The sequence below is a fragment of the Euprymna scolopes genome, chromosome 24 (assembly GCF_053919585.1).
Source record: "Euprymna scolopes isolate OS-2025 chromosome 24, ASM5391958v1, whole genome shotgun sequence".
NCBI lineage: Eukaryota > Metazoa > Mollusca > Cephalopoda > Sepiida > Sepiolidae > Euprymna > Euprymna scolopes.
This window is the reverse complement of record NC_136505.1, coordinates 33,090,821-33,116,237: the sequence shown is the minus strand read 5'-3', so window position 1 is coordinate 33,116,237 and position 25,417 is coordinate 33,090,821. Positions and strand designations below refer to the sequence as shown.

The 25,417-nt window shown below is 36.3% G+C and overlaps 1 long non-coding RNA gene across 1 annotated transcript in view; it reads right to left on the bottom strand.

The window, feature by feature from the left end:
- LOC145246649 (uncharacterized) overlaps nucleotides 1-25,417 on the bottom strand; it is a 360,640-nt gene that overhangs the window by 286,987 nt on the left and 48,236 nt on the right. The gene's annotated exons all lie outside the window — the stretch shown is intronic.

The following is a 25,417-nucleotide window of genomic DNA, read 5'->3' as shown; positions in this document are numbered from 1 at the left end:
AATCTATAACTTAAAATATTGCAGCATTATTTCTTTAAATTCAATTTTAACATTATATAATCAATTCTTAATGCTGCAATATTTTAATAATAAGCTTAACCATATTACTTTTCATGTTCGCATTTTTTATTGTAATATATATATTGTAGGCATCTATATTATCTTATATTTTAGGTATCTGCATGAAAAATGATGTATCCATTTTCGGCATTTCCTTCGACAGTGCTCGATACGTAAGCAGAGCTAGGTAGTACGTTTTCAAAATATATATTGCAAAGCAACACAGATTTTTCCGCGATGATTAGTCAGATTATCATATGGAATCGATGTTGCTACGTGTTTTTATATGTTCCCGTGGAACTATGTTTGCTAGTCAGGTAATCAGATTCTTTGGACTCGCGCTAAAAAGGACAAAGAAATAAGTAAATAAAAGGTCAAATAATCTTTGATTGATAAACGCGCGCCCATTAGCAATGATAAATGAGTGTATGAATATGTGTATATGCGAGTTTATGTAATTGTAGAAGAATTCGTTGGCAGTGAGGAGTTCCGACACAGATCAACATCCTGATTGCTGACTAGTAATAACCGGTGTTTTTCCCTGGAGTCTGAGTGACAACAAGTCTTCTCAGATTTCTATTGCTTTCCACCCCTTTCGATAATATTTGAAAATGACTTTGCGTTATTACAAAAGCCGTTTATCTTTAATTTTTCACTAGCAAGAAATATTGGTTTTCTTTGGAATTTGGGTCGTAATAAGTCTCCCCAAGGTCTCAGTACTATCCGCACTCTTTCAGTAGATGTCTGGTTAGTACTCTTCCTCCTCGGTCTTTCCATTCTCCTTGCATTCTAATGACTATTTTGCGTGATATTAGTCGAGGCTGAGACCTTTTGGGGGCACTGAGCACAATTTATAAATTTCTTGTAGTTTCAATTACCTTGGTTTCACGTGGTATTTATTCTATGTTTCATTTCTGTTGTAGCTTCCATGTTTTAGTTACTGTTTGTTGTTTATGTTGTCGCATTCCGGCCATTTACTTAACAATTCAGCTGTGTTTTTATCGATGCCGACTGTTTTATAATCACAGTCTTCCCTTTGATCCAAGTTTTTAATATCCTTGATTCCAGGTTTGTTTGGCTTTTTTTTGGGGGGGGGGTTAGGCTGTTCCTAGTGCTCCTACGATTATTAATATTATATTGAATATCTTATTGTTCTATATCCCTTTCAATTCTATTGCAAGTTCCGTGTAATTGTCCCGTTTTTTTTTTTTGTTTTTGTTTTTTTTTTTATCTCGGTTTGATCTTTACCCTGTGGTTTGCTGGGATGGTAAAATCTTCAATTTGACAGTTTTTTTTTTCTATTTCCTGTCAACTATTATGACATTGCTTGAGGGAGTTTATCTGATTGTACACCCATGTCCCAGAGGATTTTGTGAATTTTATTTTCCAGTATTGTTCGCCAGTTTGTGTCTGTACCATGTCTCTGAATTTTAAAATGCAGTCATTTGCAAAGTTCCCAGTGTACTGATTACCCCACACAGTCGTGCTTATTCTTGTATTCTTTTGTGTTATTTTAATGCATTCATTTATTATGTGATTTACTGTTTCATCGCATTGTCCGCAGAATATATATTTACTGTTTTCCTGTGTTTTAGCTACTTAGCTTTAATGTGGTTAGTTTTAATCTCATTGTTCTGTACAACTTTCAGTATTGATTCTGTTTCTCTGTTCAAGTGTCCTTTTCTAATCCACGCTCGTCCAGATATTTTAAGCCCCCCCCCCTTTATTATCATTTTTATTAATCGTCAATTTAGCTTTTTCTCTTTCCACTTTACCATTTTTTTTAGTTGTTTTTTTGTTTGTAATTTCTTTCTGTATTATTATTATTATGAACTAGCTGGGAGTTTTCACACGTCATTGTTTCAGATTAGTCACAGGTAGTAAGCGGTAGTGTTCCCTAGAATCTGAGTATTAATAAGTCTTCCCAGATATTCAGTACTTTCTACCCCTTTCGATAATATTTGCAAATGACTTTGCATAATCGCAACAACCAATTTACCATTGATTCCTCGCTAGCAATGATTATATGTTTTCAATGGGATTAGGGTGATAATAAATCATTTCCAAGATCCCAGTACTCTCTGCATTGTTTCAGTGGAAGTTTGCTTAGTGCACTCCCTACTCGGATTTTCCGTTCTCGTTGATAATTTACAGATATTTTACATCAGCCGAGACTAATTGTCTTTATATATATATATATATATATATATATATATATATATATATATATATATATATATATATATATATATATACTAGCCTGGGTGCCTGGCGTTGCTCGAGTGTTTGAAGGTGTGTGTTGAGCAAAAAGAAAAAAAAGTGGTAGTAGGAAGGCAGGCTCGAACCTGTGACGCGAAGACGGAAAAGAAATTGAAAGAAAATCTGACTTCTCATCGCCCCTCCATGACGCGGCCGGAAGTCGAAAGCGTTCAAATTTAACGTAGTCAAGATGACTTGCAGAAATAGCGTTGCTTTTAAACCTCCCACCAAAGCAAATTAGACACAAGGTCGTTTTTAATGTGGGGGGAAAACCAGCCCCCCACCTACCCAAAAGGGGGCACTCTGGCAGTATCCAAATAAATAGTAGTTGTCTCAGTATGAAGAGTTTCCCCTACATTGACCAAAGGACCAATTGCAGAACAGATACTACCCGGCCCGGAGGTCAGGCGGTTGCGTTCCAATAAGTTTTGCTTTATTTATACGAAAAAGGCAAACAAACACTAGAGACGACGGTTTAACTCGATCAAAAAAAAAAAAAAAAAAGAAAATAGAGACAATGTCTGTTTGTGAATGCAAAAAAAAAAAAACAAACAGGAGAGATTTCTATCGTAGATGAGATACACAACAAACATTATACGAATCATGATAATTATACCCTAATAAAGGATTACTTTTCTAGGTATCCTTTAGATATACATAATGTTGTGACAGTCTAGATAGAGACATAATTACGTACATTATTACTTATGTATGTTACCTCTAAATATACTCCCTGCTCACGTACGTACATCTTAGAATAGCCCAACTTCGTGACATTTCTCTAGTGATAAAAAATCTTTTTTTTTGCGTGTGTTGCCATAGCGATGTCACAAAAGATTTGGAAGGGGTGAGGGTAGAAGCTAGAGGCAATAAAATGAAAGGGGGGCAAATAATGTGTGGGAGGATGAATAATTAAGGGAGAGGGGGCACTATTTTGAAAGCAATTTTGCCGATCCTCAAAGCTTATTGATGTGGATCGGCGCAGGTAGGTGTTTACAGATATTTCTAAGCGCAGAATGAATAACAAGGTAAACTACATATAAACGACAGAGAATGACAGATAAAAAAAATAATAAATAGAGACTAAATGAAATATACATAAACTGATATGAAAAGAAATGTCTTATGTAATTATAGGCACTCTGAATTGTTTTGATGGCCTGCTAAACAAGGAAGGGAGTTATAAAAAATATGGTACAGTAACCTGTATTCATCTTTATACTAACAGGGTGATCCGACGTTATCCAGGATTTAATGCTGATCAACAAATGTTTCATATGCCTCTATTTTTATTGTGATCAAAATTGGTAAAATCGATCATTTTTCAAGCAAATCAATTGATTGCCTGCTCTAGTTCAGGATCCATCATGGTGCACGGGAGGGATGCTTAAAATGCATCCACGCAGTGATTTAGTCCACAAAACCTCATAGTTTACATTGCGCTGTAGAGAACCTATTGTTGATTTTATAAAATTATTTTTTATATATAAATGGCTTGAATCAAAGTTTATAATGAAAAAGTCAAATATCATGGTTCATTTGTGTTCTAAACAGAAATATTTATTTCGAACGCGCTCTTGTGATATCGAAGAACCTACTGTGTACTTTATATGTCGCGCCTTTCAGCTTGTGTTGTAATAACATTTCTAAAATGCAGTTGTGATGCGTAATGTGTTAACTTTGTTCAAAATCGCCTATTCCTTCTTTCGTCGGATTATTTCGATTATCAATACTTATCGAAGACATTCCGATACAAAACTTATCTAAGAACACTGTGAGGCACATAAAGTACATTTGTGTTAAATTTGATAAAATCGACTCTACCGTTTTCGAGTGCATTGGGAATGAAAGCACACACACACACACACACACACACACATACACACACACACATACACACACACATACACACACACATACACACACACATACACACACACACACATACATACACACACACATACACACACATACACATACACACACACATACACACACACATACACACACATACACACACACGCATACACACACACACATACACACATACACACACACACACACACAAAGGATTCATTTTATATAATAGTAGAGATAGAGCTATGTATAATAGAAGAATGCTCAACCCAGAAAGGTCATTGGTTATTTTCAATGCGTTCAAAACTAATCTTCTTTTCACTACCAACGCTCTGATCTTCACTTAGAACCAATTAAAGTGAATGGCTCTGATCTTTAGTGAACTCCATTGCTTTGACAAGCTCCTGGGGATGACCTTCACTCTAGATCTGAAATGGAAGATTTACATCAAATCTGTTGGCAAGATTGCGGGAAAAATAGCTGCCTCATTCTACCGCTCCAGAAGATAATTCACTCCTGACACAATTCTTTTACCTGTATCAATTAGGTCCTAAGATAGCGTACAGTTGTCACACCTGGGTGATTGCTACTCAGAGTACATTTTCCTAACTTGATAGAGTATAAAACCGACTTTAAAATCTAGTGGGCGATAGCCTTTTCTGGTCTCCCTTACCAACTTCCTTTTTTTCACAGAAGAGATGTTGCTAGTCGTCTCCCATCTATAGTCCCTCCTGTAAAACCTTCATGACAAAAACTAGTCTAGCTAAAACAGCAGTTAATGGTGTATCCTCTCGCTTTCCCTCTACCTAAAAATGAACGAAGATTGTATGAGCAAAATTTCTTTGCTAGAACTCACCGTTTGTGGAACATGATACGGCGGGACTGCTTTCCAACTGACTACAACATGGTCGCTTTCAAGTTTCATGTAAAAATTATTTTTGTTGGGCTGTATTTTTAAATAATCAAATTCTACCTAACTAACTCAACCATTACCAATCATTACGGTGTTAATTCGCCGTCCACTTCGCACCGATTTAACTCTTATCCCCGAGTGACCCTTGGGCCTTGATAAATGGTGATACATTAGTACAAAAATGGGTAAAATTAATTGCAGAACATATCAGTTTTGTATCTTTTTATGAAGATTGTAATCAAAATGCAATCAATGCAAAATTTATGTCTAGAATCCTTATTCCAATTTTCATCAAAATCTATTTAATGATTTCGATTCTGAAAAAAATGTCTAAAATTGACGGCTTAAGATTAAATGGTGCTAAAAATTAATTTTAATTTAAAGAATCTTTCTTAATTAGTGTCTCATGACTATAGATCAATTTTAATGCAAATCTGAAATATTTTAATTTTCGAATGGGAGGCTGTGCCCATATTACCCTCCCTTTAAATACTCTACAGAAACTGAATCTTCATCTATCTCCATCGACTTTCAGGACGCTTCACCACCAAATCCACACGACTTCTCCAGTTCTCTCGATCTCACATGACAGTTTGCAGGTCCCGAACGCTTTCCAATCCTGTATCCTGTAGCAGGTTGTCAGTGTAGGTCAACTTCAGTAAATGCAAACGTGATATACTTGATGGTGTTGACCACAAAATTGTGCACAATGAAAATGAAATCGTATACAAGAACAAGAGAACTTCACTCTTATCACAACTGGTGCCTGGAGGAGCTCAAATGGAGCAGCTTGTGAGCAAGTAGGTGTCCTTGTGAGTAAAAGTGCGAAACTGGCACTAGCAGAAATTTACCAAAAGAATTTTAGTCGTTATCTTAAGTGGTAACCCCATGACTACAATAGTTGTTAACTATGCATCCGCTGAAGAAATTGATGACGCAGAAACACACTACGAAACTCTATCGTCAATGAGACACCCAAACCTTAACTGAAAATTGTGGAATATTTATTAATTGATGGCTAATAATTATTCCTAACATTTCATAGGATTGTGGAGTATCTGATCTATCACAAAGGAATTCCAGCCCCCCTTTTTTTAGATCTTTTATATAAAATTACAATTCACACTATTATGCTTGGTAGATGTGTTACAAAATTCATAATCTGTTAATTAGTTTACGAGCGAATCTTGTACATACAATATATATTAGCTAGTGATGGGACGATTCCAATATTTTACCCCGATTCTGATACAATTACCTATTCCGTGCTAAATTCCCGATTCCGATACAATTACCGATTCCGATTCTTTATAAATTTCTAATTGTTTAACTATAGGATTGTTATTTCTACCGATTTTCGTAAAACACATGTTAAATATGGAGATATTTTCCTAAACGTCAAATACACTTGTGGAGGATGGTCTATAGATTTTAGCTTTACTGGTAATTTAAAAATCAATAATTTTATCATTATTATCAGCAATGGAAGATTTCAGTTTAAACAAAATCAAATAAATAAAGACAAAATAGTATCGTTAATCGAAAAAATCTGATGAAAGTAGCGACGGGCGATTTTGATCAAATTTAATACTTTACACAGGCTAATATCACAAGTGCATTTGAGGGGTTTATTATCATACTAGCAGAAAGGCCCAGCATATAAAATAAACAGTATGTTCTTTGATATGGCAGGAGCGTGTTCAAAATTAATGTTTCCGCTAAAAACACAATTGAACTATGATACTTGACTTTTTAATTTTACACTTAACTTCAAACTATTATCACCGCACATACAGAAAGGCCAGGCATATAAAATCAACAGCGAGTTCTTCTATGTGATAAAGGCGCATTCGAAATGATTGTTTCTGTTTAGAACACAATTGAACAATGATACTAGATGTTTTTTTTTGCATTTTAAACTTTAATTCAAGCTATTATATAAAAAAATAAGTTTATAAAATCAAGAGTAAATTCTCTACAGTGCAATGTAGACTACAACGTATTGTGGACTAAGTCACTGCGGGAAGGCAAGTGAAGCTTCCTCCTGCTAAACTGCCATAGGTTCCCAACTAGAGCAGGCGATCAATAGATTTGATTGAAAAAAAAATGATTTCACCGAAATCGATAACAATTAAAATATGGGAGTGTGAAACATTCGTTGATCATTTAATCCCGGGCAACGTCGGATCTCCCCGCTAGGATATATATATATATATATAAACATTTCCATACGCTAAAACGTTTTCATGCAATTATGCAGAATGTAGAAATTATGCATAAATAGTATTCAGTGTAATAGTTCCTATTTATAATGCCTCCCCACGGGACAGAGTTAGATACCAGGGTCGTCTTTTTTTTAACGTGTAGAAAAAGAACAAAAATGAAAATTGTCTCAGTCGTGAAGGATTTCTCCTCCACTGAACAAGAAATTGAAGTGTAGATCTGAAGCCAGATACTACACTTTGATCTTGACCAGAAGGCCAAGAAGCCAAAGTTAAATGAACAAATCTTCTAATAAGAAAACAAAAAATGAATGATTAATAAATGAACGTTCGTTTTTTACGCGAATATGCAAATTAGTTAATCTTCATGAAGTTGCTTAAATTTATATTACAGGTATTATAATCGAGCCATCTCTTTTCTCTCTCTCTGTCCCGCTCTATCTCCTTTTCTCTGCATATATGTCAATAGCTTTTCTTCTTCTTCTTCTTCTTTTTCTTCTTCTTCTTCTTCTTCTTCTTCTTCTTATTATTATTATTATTATTATTATTATATATAAAATTATCTCGATTTTTCATTGTCGCTACAGTTTCAATAGGAATTAATCGAAATTGTTTACAAAACAAGCTTTTCACTCTCATCACTTTCAGCGTTTCCTACGTTGTGTTTCGCGAAACTGTGCGTAACTTTTATTTCCGTTTAAGAATCATTACATTTATTCCGAACAAACTACCTCTCTCAAATACGTATTCCCATAAAGATCATAGTACACGCTTTTACACTAAATCCATTAAGTCCATTAACTCTCTTCACGTAACTGCCAGAAGATTTTTAATAGATATGATTATTTATACAACACTGTTTCTTTTCTAAAGTACAGACCTCCAGAATTGCTAAAACTTAGGTATTATAGTCCTTAGGGTCCATTAAACTATTACAACAGCATAACTATAGATACATTTATTACATTAAACAGACGAATCATATTATTTATATATCCACGAACTACTAGAAAACGTTCACTATAATATTACTGCACTTTAGCTATTTCATACATTTATTAAGAACGATAGCAAATTCACTTTGATCATCAACAAATAACCTATTCTTGTAAAATAACAGTACTTTGGCATAATTGATGCTATTTCCACTAAACAATACGTATATTGATTTTCATTTCAGTACCTTAACACTTTAGACGATTTCCACAAAATCGAATACATGACTACGAGTAAAGCCTATTAAACTCCGTCATCTATTTTGGTGGGGTTCTTTTTCGAGTTGACATAATATTTTGACGTCATAAACATTTTGGTCCATATTTCCTCAGAGTCTGATTGCCCCGTTGTCGTTTGGTTAATATTGGAGTTTTTAAAACCTCATTTTATAATAAAGTTATAAATCCAAATCGAATAAAAACATTTTAATGAACCGTAATGTATCATTATAAAATATTTACCTTACTGACGTTAGGTCTAAGAAATGTTTCGATTTCATCACCAGTTAGGGTTTTAGACTTTTACCCGTTCGTTATTAACGACTATTTGGAAAGAAAACTAGACGGTACATACACCCGTATGCTAAGAACAATATTAAATATTTCTTGGCAAAATCATCCCACGAAGCAGCAACTTTATGGCAACCTACCTGCCATATCTAATACCACCAGAGAAAGACGCCTACGATTTGCCGGTCATTGTCTGAGGAGCAAGCATGAATTGGTGAGTGATGTATTGCTATGGACTCCACGACACGGACGCGCAAGCAGAGGACGACCTAGATCCACGTACATCTAACAAATAGCACACGACGCCAACTGTGAGCCTAAAGATGTGAGGCAACTGATGGAAGACAGGAAACTCAGGAGAGGAAGAGTCACATTGGTCCGTGCAAGGAGCCCGTCATGATGATGATGATATGATGGTTCTCATATTGTATTAAATCTTAGTAGGTGATGGTCAGTTAGCATATGCGCTGCTTCTTTGAATCGTTATATTCTTCATCGTTTTTAAAGTAAAGATTATAGAAAGAGAATATACATATTCTCGGTTTATAATTTTACTTTTTAGAACATAGTTTCTTCCCTATCTATTTCTCTTCTTCTTTCTCACCCTTTTTCTCACCTTACCTCTGTCTCTTCGCCAGGCACTGCATCTTTATTTATGTGATTTGATGTTTTGTTTTTGTGTTGTTTTGTTTATTGTCCCATTGTATAGTCTTATATATTTTTCGTCTTCACTTATTAAATGTGATTAGTATACTTTTTATTTTATTTTACTTTTTTAATATCATGTGATTTCTCTCCAGATAAGAACCTCTGCGAACTTTCTCCAATAGGTATTAAGGACTGGACATTTGTAAAAGCAACAAGCGCTAATGATGTCTCCTGTTAGTTATAACTAGTTGACTGAAACATACTTATGAATGTGTAGCGATGGGTAAATTTTTATGTAAAAATAAATAATATATATATATATAACTTTAGTATATTATCCTTAAGATTACTGTTTACACTTCGCTTCTTGTTTGTTTTTTTGTTTTTTTATTACATTTTAACCCCAAACAAGGCACATTGCCACTTTGATGTAGAGTGCTACTATCAGAGACATAAGCTACAGGGGTACTATGTGGGGAGTTGGGCAGTAAGATGTCGGTTCACGTTACACTTGAATTTCTGCATGCCAGTACAGTTGGGGAAGCAGGAACACGGAAGGGAATTCCAAAGTCTAGCGGTTCTGGGGAAGAAACTAATGGAGTAGAAGGCTCTCTTACATCTAGGTATCTAAGCTGTGAAGGGGTGGGATTTTGCTGCTTGTCCCTTCCGATTTTAATAAGCTTTGTTTTAAATAGTAATATTGTTATGTATTTAAAAAAACTTAAAATTGTGAGGGGGGTGCATTTACATATCCTGTTCTTCCATTTAGGAATTCTATAAACAAAATATACCATTAACAAAATTAATTAAAAAGCAACCGGAAGTGAAATGAAAACAATAATCGTAAATATTATAGATTACACTATTTTTCGACATCCATAACAAAAAATACAAGTAAAAACTAGTAAAATTGAATTAATTCATCATCAGTTTGACTCTATATTGAAGAGGATGGATCAGGGGCTAAATCGCATATAAGCATTATTTATTTTGCACTGGAACGTCACAAATAAACAGGCATAAAATAATAAGAATATTACATAGCGTCGCAGATATACAAAAAACATTAAAAAATATAGGAAAAAACTAAGTATAAATATACATTATATCTTTTTCAAGTTTTTGTTCAATTATTATTCAAGAGAAATATGACAGTAAAAGCTTTACCTTTGGCTTGAAATATTATGAAACAGACATATATGGATAGGGTAACCAGAAAAATCATATTTAAAAAGACAACACTTAAACAGTTAACTTCCGGTTTGATATGGAATCCGTTAATTGACAGAATTTCCTTTAAGATTAATTTTTAATATCGTAATTAGCAGTCCGACAAAAGCAATATTGAAATTATTTTTTTATTTAACTCCTCTTTATTCTCATGAAATATCAATTTTTAACTCCTAAAACTAAGTTTTAAAAAAAATCTTAACTAAATTGACTTTATTGGAAATTTATTTTCCATACAAAAGTTTTGTATGGACTAAAAGTCACATTTTATTTCATATTAACAAATTGTAAAACATGCCGTGCAAAAAGAAATTTAATTAACTCTTAAGTCATAATTGTTTCAGTTACTTGGTTAAGAAATTATATTTTTGTTTTGACAAAAGAAACGAGTAACGCTACGATTTTTTTTATTAGCGATGTGGAAAAAAATTACTGCGTCATTGGCCCTCCGTAGAAAAATTATTCACGTTCGATTTCTAAATATATTTTTAATTGGCCACTATTTATAAATGGCGTCGATTAAGTTTTTTTTAATTATTAACAGTAAGATTATTTGTTTATTCATAAGTTTACCGGGGCAATCCTACACAGTTTTTTTTTATTTTTTAGTTTTTTCAAAAACCTTGAAAAATTTAATCATTAAAAAAATAAGAAATGATTTCGGAAATCGTTTGAAATTACACAGGTAAAACTGTCAAATTTAAATAATTAGTTTTAAAAAAATCGTAAAATTTAAATAATTTTAATATATTTTCTAACTTCTTTTTTATCGAAAATTCGATAAAAATCGTATAACTCAGCAACGTTTGTGACCCAAAATTAAATATATTTTATTTCATCATTCCAGTATATTTTAATATGTAAAGAAAAACTAAGATGTAAGCCCCCGAAAATATTGTTATAAGATCGTGTTGGGTGGGAGAGGGGGAGCAAAATATGAGAGGGTTTTTTTGTATATTATTTTATTTTAGTTTATATATAGTTCATTCATTTTTAAATTTGTCTATAAAAAAATCAAAGAAATTGATCAATTATTTGATTTTTGAGGGAATTTTAAAAATCGCGTTATTTTCATTGTTTACGCCAAAATTAGTAAAAATAACATGTAGTTCACTTCTCCCGCTTTTAGATTTGTGGGGTTAGGATTAGGGTTAGAGTTAGGGTTAGATTTGTGGGGTAATTCTTTGGAAAATTCACTGGTTTTACGGGGAGTAAAAAAAAAACTTTTTTTTTTTTTAGAATCTTTCTTCTTGAGAATATTGCAAAAATTACAATGAATCGATTTTATTTTACAAGTTTTCACTGTTATTATTTGTTATGTTGTGGTTTAAAATTCCGCCTTTATTATGGCCACACCTGGCAAATATAATCTTTTTGTATATGTTCCAAAACAATTCTACTCTCTCAAACGTGTACTGGTTGTAAGAAATCAAAAGGAAAATTGATTCAATAGGGGTTTACATCAATGATGATATTTATACCTTTGTATTTCCAAACTTCCAGAAAGGGAGAGAAGGTGCTAGGTAACATATTACAGATGTGACGTCTAAGGATACCTACATTAGGGACGAAAAAATGAGGTATGAGAGTAAAACAGTGTAAATGTAGAGGAAAGAAAGTAGGAGTATGCTGATTAAGATGATATTGGATGAAAATTGTCGATATCACCGTGTGGATATAAGTGATATGTAATGTGGTTAAAAGGTTTACTATATGTTATGAGTATGTGTGTCCGTATGTGGATATGTAGATTTTATATCGAGAAACAATAGGGGAAAGGAGGCGATAGGATGTAAAGGTAAATGCTCTTATAATCAGATGAAATTAGGAATTAAGAATAGAGAGGCGGGTTTCTTGAAACGGAAAGTAAATAAATATAAAGTAGACTTGTAATAAGTATTAGATTTTTATTTGGCGGTCCAGCTACCTAATCAGGTTGAACTGATTTGCATTTTAAGAGAACTCTCATTTGGACGAGACGTCTCACTTAAAAAACCCGCGCAAGGTGGAGGGGGTGCGGAAGGAGACAACATTTCCCACTCGGCGACGGAAACAAGTTAACTGATTGAGGAGGTCACTTGGTGCTCCGCATGAGAAGTACGAACCCTAAAACTACAACAATAAGGGCAATATGATTTACTGTCTGATAAGTTGTCATAATTTCAGAATTAATCCAAGCACAAAGTTATGCACGAGAAGATAAGAAATAAAAAGCAGGTTCCGGCTTTAGTAATTCGATCAAAGTGTAATATCAGTAGTGAGTCAGATATGAATACGTGTTCCTATTTATAGCATGGCGCACGCGGTTCTAGATCCTTAATTACTCCCCTTTCCTTCACGAGAGAAGTTTTGGACACTTTTTAACGCGGAAAAATCCAGCTCTTCAGAAAGAGGCACTCTGGATTCGGTTAAAAATAACAAAATTTTATTGTATTGGTTCTTCATATTATTTGGATTCATCGGACTGTTGCTCTCATCTTGAGTGCGATTTTCACAACATTTCGGTCGATGTAACCTTCGATCTTCTTCAGGTGTAGAACTCGGGAATGTTTCTTTCAAACTCGGAAATTCGGACGGAATTTCGAGAATCTTTTATTTATTTCACGGGGGTAGCGTGCTCTTGTTCCGGACTGGATAGAGGTCTTAAGTAATTCGCAATTGTATTTTTCGATCGCCCACATTGAGGATCGAACCTTTAACCTTCAGAATATATCACTTTTTACAATTGATTTTTAAAGCACTCTAACCACTGCGCCACGGGTTCGCAAGGTTCAATCGTCAGTGTGGGCGACCGAAAAATACCCCTATCCAGTCATGACTGACGGAACAAGAACATACTACCTTCGTGAAGTAAATAAAGGGTTCCGTTCGAAATTCCATCCAAATTCCCGAGTTTGACAGAAACATTCCCAGGTTCGACAAGATACACCTGAAGTAGGTCGGTGGTTATATCGACCGAAACGTTGTGAAAATCACACGAGATGATTTGGATCTGTTTTATTATTATAAAAGTATATTACTTAGGAAATAGAATGCAATGTTTCTCTTTTTGTTGCAATATTCTTTTTGTTTTTATTTATTTTTTTGAAAAATAGAATAGAGCATTATTTATTGTGTTTTTTTGTTTGCTTGTTTTTTGTGTTTTTTTTTTTTGTTTTTTGTTTTTTTTAAATTAGAATACAATGTTATTTAACGATTTGGATCTGCATTATTATTATAAACATATATTATTTAGGAAATAGAATACAATGTTTTTTCTTTTTGTTGCATTATTGTTGTTTTTTTTGGGGGGGGGGTTGTATTTTCGTATTTTTTTCTTTTGGAAAAATAAATACAATGTTTTGCAATGATATGTTAAACTAAAACAGCAGGCTAGCTCTGGTAAGCGGACCAATTTTACATCATTTAATTGTTGGAAATCTTTTGAGATTAGTAATTCTATATTGTATTTATTTATTTATTTGCGGACTATTATCCCCATCTTTTATAGTTGTTGTTGAACGACGTTTCGGCCAATTATTCCATACCCATCCCGTTACGGCTAACAACCTGACGAAGGCCAGAGGAATAGTTGTCTGAAACGTCGTTAAGCAAGAACTATAAAAGATGAGGATAGTAGTCTTCAAATAAATAAATAAATAAATAAAATTTTACATCAGTAAGCGATTTTAAACTGACACCGATCTGGGTCGTCCATGCGTCTGTAACGCCATTTTTAGTGCAACGAACGACATTCAACGAGAACGTCCAAATAAAGTTCTATATATTTGCTGTGAACTAAAGTCGCTGGTGACAATTTGCAAGGTTTCGTCTAGTCAATTATTCATTATAAATTTTCCATTATTGTAACCGAGTCTCGCCCGCTCTTTTGTTTTTCTTTGCTAACACGAAATGGCAACAATAGAAAACGATGTGCCATCGAAATATCTTAGCGAATCTTAAACAGCTTTCCAGTCGTGTCTTGTCAGATATTTCACACGACTTTCTTATGTTTTCTTTAGCATGCGATTAAGATATAATAACCTTAATTAAAAAATAAGGTCAACACTTCCATATTGTGAACATCTATTTATGAAGATTAGTAGTTTAAGTTATGGAAGCCCGAAATGTCTATAATCTTTTACGTTTCTTTGGCTTAATGTATTCCACCGAGGTCCATGCGATGTTTTTTGGGTTAAATGTGAAGAATTCGAGGCAACTAGATGCCACAAAAAATTAAGGACACACAAAATATAAAGGGGAAGTATTTTATGAAAGTGTTTTTGTGGAACTCTAGTTATAAAGTCAGTTTCTATAAATTTTGGATTTTTTCCGCCCACAGTTTTTTTTTAATCACTTTCAACAGTCTTCCACAAGTGCCCGTCTCCGTAACACGCCTTCTTCCAACACAACCTCCCGTTCTATTTACGGTTCCTTTTATGCATCTCGTATAGTATCATTTTTATAGAGACAGCGAGAGTTTGTGTTACTCACGAGTGATCGGTAAGTATGAAAACAACTACGAATTGCCATTCTTTCTTTCTTTCTTTTTTTTTTTTTGTCAAAAAGCACACACACACACACACACACACACACACACACGATGTAAGGTACGATTTTCCCTGCAGAATCAAACTGGATTTGAACCTGCCACTAGCAGATTTTCAACTCGTGTCGTCAACCACTTCGTCACTACCCCCCCAATTATTATTATTCAAAAATAAAATAATAAAGAACGATGTTGTAGTTTGCGTTGTGCGTAATGTGTAGGGAGTTGTGACTGAGGGTGATAATTATACAGTTTGGTATAAAAACACCGCCGGATACGAGACAATGTAACTAGAATAATTGGCAGAGTTTAAAAATGTTTAATTAGTACTTATTTACCAATGTGATATATCGAATCAGTATGGCATTGGTTGTGTTATATTCTTTGGATTTTCGAGGTAAATTTCATCTTCAGAACCAACCGAGCCGTTGTAGTTTTTTTTTTTTTTTCTGAAGATGAAATTTACCTCGAAAATTCAAACAACACAACAACACTGACACATTTCGTTTGCTAATAAATAAATAAAAAATAATAATCGAAAATTAATGAAATCTTTAAAGCTTGTCATTTATTTCGCTTTCTTCGCTTTCTTTGCCAAAGATATTTTACTACGAAACTGAATTGCCATAACTTTCAAGCACAACGACTGCTAGAAAATACCTGAGAATATCATGCATCTCAACAAAGCCACAATTCGTCCATGCATGAAGTATTGTTGCCACGTATGGGTTGGTGCATCTACCATTAATCTCTCCCTCTTAGACAGAATCCAAAAATATAGAGGATCCAATCTCATAGGGCCTGCACTATTGGACAAGCTCCAACCGCTATCCTATTGCCGCAATGTTGCATCCATGTTTTACAAGTATTTTAATGGAATATGTTCTGATGAACTCATTTCACTTGTGCCTCCTCGACGTACATAATCTGAACAAACACCTTTAGCAACAAAATAACACTCTTTTACAGTAGAGGACCCTAGATGTCGGAAAGCTTTATATTCTAATAGCTTCTTTTCGCGGATTGCAAGACTCCGGAATTTTCCCTCTGCTTCCCTGACTGTACTGACATGAAGAAATTTAAATGTAATGTTACCCGACATCTCACCGATCTTCTGTACACCTGGACCCAAATAGTAGCCTGTTGTGTCCACGTGGCAATATGACTTATTTTGAGTGAAAAAGAAAAAAAAACTCCTAAATATATAATTAATTATTTAAGCAAAAAAATTCTTATGAATTAACGTTTGATTTTTTTTACTTGCTTGATTCAGCTCTTGTCACCGTTTCCCCGATTCTTCTAGAATCAAATACTTAGAGAGGGATCAGGTGACCATCAAACACGCACAGAAAGAACATGACAACCCATAGTGGCTAGTATTACGGAAGGTCTAATGTATGGCATAAACAGAAACCAGAATCTTAAGAAAATCTCTATCATATCTAGCAACTGGACACATGAAAAAGAATTTCCAAAAACTATATAGTAAATATACTTAGTGAACCAAGTGCAAGAGAAGAGAGATTCAAGCAATTGGATTAAAATGGACGGTCAGAATCTTAAAAAGATCACTCGGTTGGAATATCTGTTAGCGGGTGAATTTTTGGCATCCGGGTTGACTACATTCTACTCATATGAACCCTTTAGATCGAAATATCATCCTGTTTCTGGCTTGGCCTTCAAAGCCATTAAACGTTTTCCAATCGTTTGTCCATCTCTACATAGCTTTCACAAACCTCGACAGCATGTCGTTAATGTATTCTCTCATTCGTACATACGTTTTTTTTTTTTAAGTTGAATATCATGTTACGTACTACTTTACATGATGTACATGACAAAGATTTATACTCTCTCTGGAAAGCTTCGCCATATGATTGGGAACAAAATTTTCGCCGAGGTGATGGTTGCTTCGTTGTATAATAACATGTTTGGATTAGCAGAATATACTAAAGTATTTGCTAAAGTTACCCTCAGGGCTGTATTCTTTGCAATGAATTTTACCAAATACATTTCCTGGTCTTCCCTAATAGTCACCCATTTGATACTGGCCAGGATGTACATTGTTTCACGTCGGTGATTTAATGAGAACCAGTATGCCAACGTTTACAGTATAATGAATTTTCTCATCTTCATGCATAATCATAATCACGTTAACACACCGGCTCGCATTTTATCATCGAAGTTAAGCCACTTTGAGCCTGTCCAGTACAAGATGGGTAACCATTTGAGAATATTAGGCGCTGTGTGTAGGAAGACATCGACAACTCCCTGCAAGAGCTGCAAAAACCTAACGTCGTTATCTCCTCTAATAGGGATGTACATGCGGCTAGGGGCCGCTTGTTACTTTTATACTTCCATGAAACTTCCTCCTTTGGCAGAAGCCGGTTCAACCCGCCTAACGTAAGTACCAATTCAGTACAGTAGCCTCCTGTGCACTGCTGAAAATAATCTGGGGATCCCTCAGATTCGCCGTCATAACCAAAGTTGTTGTCTTAATGTGAGAAAAAAGTGCCTTTATGTGAGAGCTAGCTGGATTTGTCAGCCCGCTATCGCTTCGCAAACTACGCTGTTCGAAATACTTGAAATATAAATTTAAAATGATAATCATTTCATTCATAACTTTCCTGTGAACTCGAAACAAAGTCTTTCTCATTTATTCGTATAGATAAATGAGCATTAACATTTTGTTCGTCGTATTTGTATTGATCGGACTATCGTTCTCATCTTGAGTGTTACTTGTGCAACGTTTCGGTTAGTTTGGCCTTCGACCATCTTCAGACATGTTTATTGTTGTTTGCAAAAGAGAGGACAACAGTTACTGGCTCCGTATATATTTTCTACGCCTTGTGTGTTAACTACACCATGCATATTTTTCTTAATCTTTGGTTTTTAATATAGGGACAATTCTGGAAAAACCACGATAAATTAATATCTTATTTCTTTTTTCTTGTGTACGATCACATTTAAAAGATAAATAAATTTGCATAAACATGGCCAAAATGTAAGTTAAAGTTCTGTCTTTTTTTTTTAGCTCATGACTGATTGTTTTTCTCATCTTGACTGTTATTTTGAGCAACATTTTGGTCGGTTTGGCCATCGACCGTCTTCAGGCATGTTGGTCGTTCTTTGAAAAAGAAAGCAGAAAAGTTACTGGCTCTGTTGACATGTTCATATTCTTGGAGTTTATTTCTGTTTTATGGCTGTCGTTCCGTATGTGTGAAAACAATTGGTTGGCAAAGTGGAGGCAACTATAATAAAAAAAAAGTTTCACGCATAAAAAACTATATTATATATACATATTTAAAATTAATTTACTACTCTAAGCATTTAAAAATAAATCGAATGTACTCGTAATTAACACTGAAGCTTTTTTCTCTTAATATATAATGCTTCAAGTATTTTTAATCGATTAATAATATTTAAGTATTTTTAATCTATTAATATTTCGCTTTGCAAGACCTTAGTATTCTCTACCATGATTCACACACACACACATATATATATATATATATATATATATATATATATATATATATATATAGTGTCTGCACAAATAATTAACAAGAACACGAAAAGTAAAGGTATAATAATAATATATTAGGCAGAAAAGTTATATACATATCTACATGTCTTTAGATATACTTCAGATGGAGATATTCCGGCAGGTGGCGTGTTGCATGTCTTACTGGAGGCAACATAGGCGTCTTGCATATTTGGCGGTCATTGCAGAACTCTCCCGGTATTGGTGATTGATACCTTTATATATCTCACTCACCCACCTATGTTAATTAGTGGGCGTCTCCACAACACACACCCCTCCCAAGATTTGAAGTCGTGTAGATTTCAATATCTTTTTCTCTTGGGGTTCATTATAATTGGTTCTGTAAACTTTCTTTTTCTTCTCGATCTTCTCAGTTCGAGCATGGTTTGTGGTGGTTCGATATCAAACGCTTCGCATAGTATATCAATTCGATCTTCCTTTTCATCAGGTTTGTCATGTTCGTTGTCTTTTATATGATGTTTTCTCAATTGATTTTGATGTCTTTTGTGTATCCCTTTTGGACCTTTTATCATGTAGACTAAGTCGCCGATACATCTATCTACCGTACCAAACACCCAATATGAAATATTATTTTTCATACATTTAAAATATACATGATCACCAGGTTTAAACCTTTTACGTGATGTGTGTGTAGTTTGATGGACGATTGCTTGCTTTGGTATTAATTTATTAAATGGTGATTTTATTTTTCTAGCGAACATTAATTCTGCTGGCGATAATTTCGACGGTGTATTTGGGTTCTTAGTTATCCTGTATATTTGCAGGAAGTTTTGTAATGCTTTATCCATCGGGGTCCCTATTGATTTTCTAAGTGCACGCTTTATCGTGTCTACGAACCTTTCCGCTAATCCATTTGATCTAAGGTGGAACAGTGGTGTAGTTACATTTTTTACTTGAAAAGTGTCACAAAAGTCCTTGAAATTACTTGATGTAAATTGTGTTCCGTTATCTGTGACTATAATGTCTGGCACACCAAAACGTGCAAAATATTTCATGCAGAAAACTTATTTGTCATCGGGTTCTTGAGACGCTTTACTTCAGGCCATCTGGAAAAACTATCTACTACAATCAGGTAGTATTGTCCTTCAGTCAGTCCAACAAAGTCTATATGAATGCGTGACCAAGGATGGTCAGTTTTTTCCAAGGTTTATGGACTATCGGTGGTGCCTTTGCGGCTAACGCACAACCTTTACACTTGTTTACTGTTAGTGCAATATCCACATCCATGTTACGCCAGTAAACGTAACTCCGCATAAGTGCCTTTATCCTATTTATACCCGGGTGTCCTGTATGAAAATCACGTAAGATCTTTTTCTGCAAGGTTTTCGAGATAACAACTTTTTCACTTTATAATAAAACATCATTGCATACGGAAAATATGCTTTGCGTTTTTTCATCATTTTCCCTTATTTTATTGTCTGTAGTTATTATATTGACTATAATCGTAATTTCGTTTTCTGTAGTTATTATAATTTGAATATTTATAATTTGAGTATTTTTTTGAATTTTGACTAGTCTCAAAATTTCTTTGTCCTGAGATTTTGAAAGGTTTTTTAATCTTCCTAATGTACGCCACTCGTGCTTCTTCTATATCTCTGGAATCGTTTTTTAGTGATACTTCTCTTTGGCAATGGTCTGCTAATTTTTGCAATGTCAGGCCTTGTTCTGTCTCTAATTTTGAGAGAACGTGTCTTCGGATCTCTGAATTTTTTGTGGATACTAGACCCTGTGCAAAGATTAAGCGTTGTAAATCGTCCACCGTGAGTTCCGATAATTTGAAGTTGCCGCAGTTTTTGTTTATTACTGACGCGTATGTCAGGTTGTCCTGCTCATCAGTTTTCTTAAGATTCATACATGACCATCTCTTGTGGAAAGGAGACATGTTCGGTCCGAATAACTCCTTAAGAAGCTTTAAGGTCTCAGCGAAATCTAACTGATTCTTTCTCCTTGACAATATGAAATCAACAAATTTGCAATGTTCACTGTTACCAAGCTTTCGAAGTAATAAACTTACTTTTTTTCCATTTGGCTAGTTTTCGCAGTCTGTTTCGAAAATATCTTCATAACTCTTGAATTATGCATCAAAAGTTTTATCCTCTTCCGGTAGGTATGTGAACAATTCTATGCTGTTAACAATGGTTGTGTTGGAGAGGGTTGTATTACTTTCTTGTGTGGAATTAGCTGTTAATCTTTCTAACTGTTCTTTCTTTTCAAGTTGCATCTGCGCGAACCTTTCTTCCTGCTTTTCTAGGCATTTTATGAGTCGTTCATTTTGTCTTTCGTCTCTTTCTGCGTGTAGCGCTTGCTTTTCTTTTTGTAGGATCTGCTGATTCTGTATGAGCTGTGTCATTATTTTAGCAAATTCTTCCATCTTGTTTTTTTTTTTTCAAAGATTAGAAAAATCAGTTTATTTTACGTATTCACTTTTTACAATAACTACGAATAACCGGTTTTAGTTTCGCTTTTTTTTTTCTTTTTGTGTCAATCGAATTTTATCTATATATTATTTTTTTGCGTTGAATCTTTCTTTCCCCCTTTTTCTATTGAGGAATAAAAAATGTATTTTATTTTTTCTCTTAATCCGTTAAGTTTAGATTACGTACAAGAATTCTTTAAAAAATCCTTTCTTGGTACAGCTGAAAAAAATATCACTTTTCTCCTTCAAGACAATTTGCATAAATTTGTTCACGGTGTACTAGCGAAAACACCTTTTTTTTCTTTGAGTTTCGTAGTTACTTTGAAATGGTTATTGGTATTTTGCTTTCAAGTATCCAGTGTTCGAATATCTCGTTCGTCAATTTTGTAGTTACATTCGTTTGTTTTTCTTTTTTTTTTCTTTTCTTTTTCGATAGTGATAACTTTCCGCGTAAATTATTTTTTAGAATACTGTTGCTGTTGCTGTGTCTAACAGTGAATTCCCGAGTAAATCTTTTTCAAAGTCCTCGATGTTACTGTTGTGTTCAACAGTAGGTTTTTTTTTTCTCCGAGTACGTTTTTTTTTTTCTTCTTCGATCTTTCTCGAGTAAGTTTTTTCATACACCACTGTAGAGTTTAGTAGTGGATTTTCCCGCGATAGTCTTTTTTCAAATTCTCGACGCCACTGTTGTGTTTAATAGTTGATTTTATCCTGCTTAAGTCTTTTTTCGAATTCTCGACGCCACTGTTGTGTTTAATAGTGGATTTTAGCCCGCATAAGTCTTTTTTCGAATTCCCGTCGCCACTGTTGTGTCTGCACAAATAATTAACAAGAACACGGAAAGTAAAGATATAACACTAATATATTAGGCAGAAAAGTTATATACATATTTACTGATATACTTCAGTTGGAGATATTCCGGCAGGTGGCGTGTTGCATGTCTTACTGCGGGCAACATAGGCGTCTTGCCTATATAGCGGTCGTTGTAGAACTCTCCCGGTATTGGTGATTGATACCTTTATATATCTCACTCATCCACTTATGTTAATTAGTGGGCATCTCCACAACAATATATATATATATATATATATATATATATATATATATATATATATATATATATGTATATTAGTGTTGAAGAAATTAATTGAAATCGAATACGAGAATCGGAAAAATCTTAACTTTTTGTACTTACTTGTACTTGAAACGACATTCACCCTGGAGGAGTTGAGTCGGCTTCATGAAGATGCACATCTCGTACCGCTGCGGCCCAAGCCCGGCGATCGGAGGCAAGATCCCGAGTGAGCAATAGCCAGTCACGTCTCCAACGAGACAGGCCATAGATGAACGGGCCCGAAATAAGCTCAGCGTCGGCTTTGATAGTCCCGAGCCACGTTCTTAACTGGCCACCGACACATTTTTCCAGCCGGGTAGAGGACGTGGGGAGATAGCCTCGTGGATAAAGACCCCTGCATCACAGCGAGAGGCATGGCCGAACCATCGAAGACGTCGGGCCCGCAGTAGGTCAGTAATTTCCTGGAGATTGCAGCGACGCCGGACTTCTTTGTTGGCGACGAAATCCAAGGGATGGACATTGAGAATGCGGCGGAGATTGTAGTGGTCGAAAACTTCTACGCGTCGCAGATCCGCTTTCCGTATGGGCCAGGTCTCACATCCATACAAAAGTATTGAGCGGACGAGGGCCTGGTAAATTCGTATTTTTGTCCTCAGACGTATTTCAGGCCGTGACCATAATCGCCTTTGGAGTCGACAAAAGGCAGCTCGTGCGGCATTAATGCGCGTTTCAATCTCATTCATGCCTTGACCGGTATCAATGAACGTGCAGCCCAGGTATTTGAAGCTATCCGTCTCCTCGAGGGTTTCCCCGTTGAGAGTGACGGAGGACCTTTCTGCTTGGGGGATGCCAGCCGATAGAATCTTCGTCTTGTTGGCGTTGATTCTCATGCCGATGGCAGCTGCCTTCTCCTGGATTCGGTTCAGCACCATCTGTATGTCTCTGTAGCTCTCCCCGAGAACCGCAATATCGTCCGCGTAGTCCAAATCGGTGAGATGAAAGTTACGCCCCACCACGACGCCAGGATATCCTGGCAGCGCCTGCTCCATGATCCAATCAATAGCGTAATTGAAAAGGGTGGGCGAGAGCGCGCACCCCTGGCGGACACCACTGCTGACGTTGAAAAAAGAGGAGTCCTGGCCATAACAGCGGACACGCGTGCGAGTCCGATGGTAGTAGGCCTTGATCAAGTTGAGTAGCTTCGGGGGGATACCATCTGCTTCCATCACTCTCCACAGGGTACCGCGGTCGACCGAGTCAAAAGCGGCAGCGAAGTCGATAAAGCATGCGATTGTACGCTGTTGGTAGCACCAGCGCTGTTCCAAGGCTCGCCTCAGCGTGAATATTTGGTCGACGCATCCGCGGCCAGGTCGGAATCCGCATTGGTTAGGACGAGTCCTTCTGTCCCTTTCGTATTGAAACCGTCTCAGAATGAGGATAGTGAAGACTTTGGCAGCGACATCTATAAGGCTGATGCCTCTGTAGTTACTACATGTCCGTTTGCCACCCTTCTTAAAAAAGGGAAGAAGGATGGCGTCACTCCAATCTTGGGGAATCTCCCCACTATTCCAAATCTCAGAAATCAGCTGGTGTAGGCGAGGGGTTAATTCATCGATTCCGGTCTTGTAGATCTCAGCTGGGATACCGTCCTCGCCTGGAGTTTTGTTATTCTTCAACTTGGCAATGACGGCTCTGATTTTTTCATGGCTGGGGGTATCCGACGAGCAGTCGTAGAGATCTGCAGCGGTGGGGGTGTTTTGACCTGGTATTGTAGGTGGAGGCTGGTGGTTCAGGAGTTCACGGAAGTGCTCGTGCCACCGATCCAATCATGCGTTTAGCTCAGTAATGATTTCACCTCCACTGTTGTGGATGGATTCGCTCACGGATGACCTCGTCTGTGTGCTGGACTTCAATAGTTGATATAACTTGCGGGAGTTCTCTACCGAGGCCGCATGTTCCATGTCAGTTGCGATATTGTGCCAGTAGACATTGCGGTCGTTGCGGGCAGAGTGCGTTGTTTCTCGGCGAAGGCGACGATAGTTGGCATCTCCGTTGAGTCTGGCACGTTTAGCCTCCTCACCCAATTTCACCGTTCGACTTGAGATCCAGTCCTTTTGACGACGCTTTGTGAAACCCACGGTGTTGGCCGCTGCTTTAGTGACGTCCTTTTTGAGTGCTTTCCATATATCTTTCACCGATTCTTCTGGTTGTAAACCATTGAATCGGTTGCGTAGGTCCAGTCGAAACTGAGTCGCAGTGTCGTCCACTTTCAGCTTCGTGATATCAAGACGTTTTTTACGGGAAACGTGTTTGTTGGCCTTCAGTCGCATTGTGAGCTTGGCTCTAACAAGGACATGATCCGATCCATGCGTATTTCCTGTTTCAGCACCTCTGTAAGCGCGGCAGTCACGCATATTGCTTACCCAGCGTTTGCGTATCAAAATGTAGTCTGTCTGGTTCGCCGTGACACCGTCATTCGAGTACCACGTCACCAGCATAGATCTTGTTTGAGCATCCGCCTTGCCAGTTTTGCCATTCCAATCACCTGCTATGACAAGCATGTCGCCGGCGGGGGTTCCGTTGACGGCAGCTTGTAATTCGTTGTAGAAGGTATCCTTTATAGCGTCGGCTGAGTCTAGCGTGTGTGCATAAACTGCGATGACAGAGACGTTGTGGATAACTCCTTTTAGCCGAATTTGGGCAAGACGAGGGGAAATGGGTTCCCAGTCCAAAAGAGATTTTTTGTGCGCGGTCGCTTAGAGCGATTCCGACGCCATACAGTCCTGAGTTGTCCGTTGCCCCACTGTGATAGAGGTGGTAGGAAGTATCTTCTTGTGGTACCTTGATGGATTGGTGACCACTGTCCGGTAATCTGACCTCAGACAAGCATGCGACGTCCACCTTGTATTGGTGTAGAGAGCGCACCGTTAGGGCTTGTGCCGCCTCAGATCTCAGGGTTCGGACGTTCCAACAGGCGAAGAAGTAGTTCTGTCTTCTTCGAAGCATTCCGGCTTGCAAATTTAACACTTGTTCCACCGGGTGAACAAGCGCGTCGGCTCCCGCGTACGCCGTAGCAGGGTCCGCAGTTGTATAATTGTGCATATTTCTCATGAAGTTTCTTGGCGGTAGTAACCACAGGCGG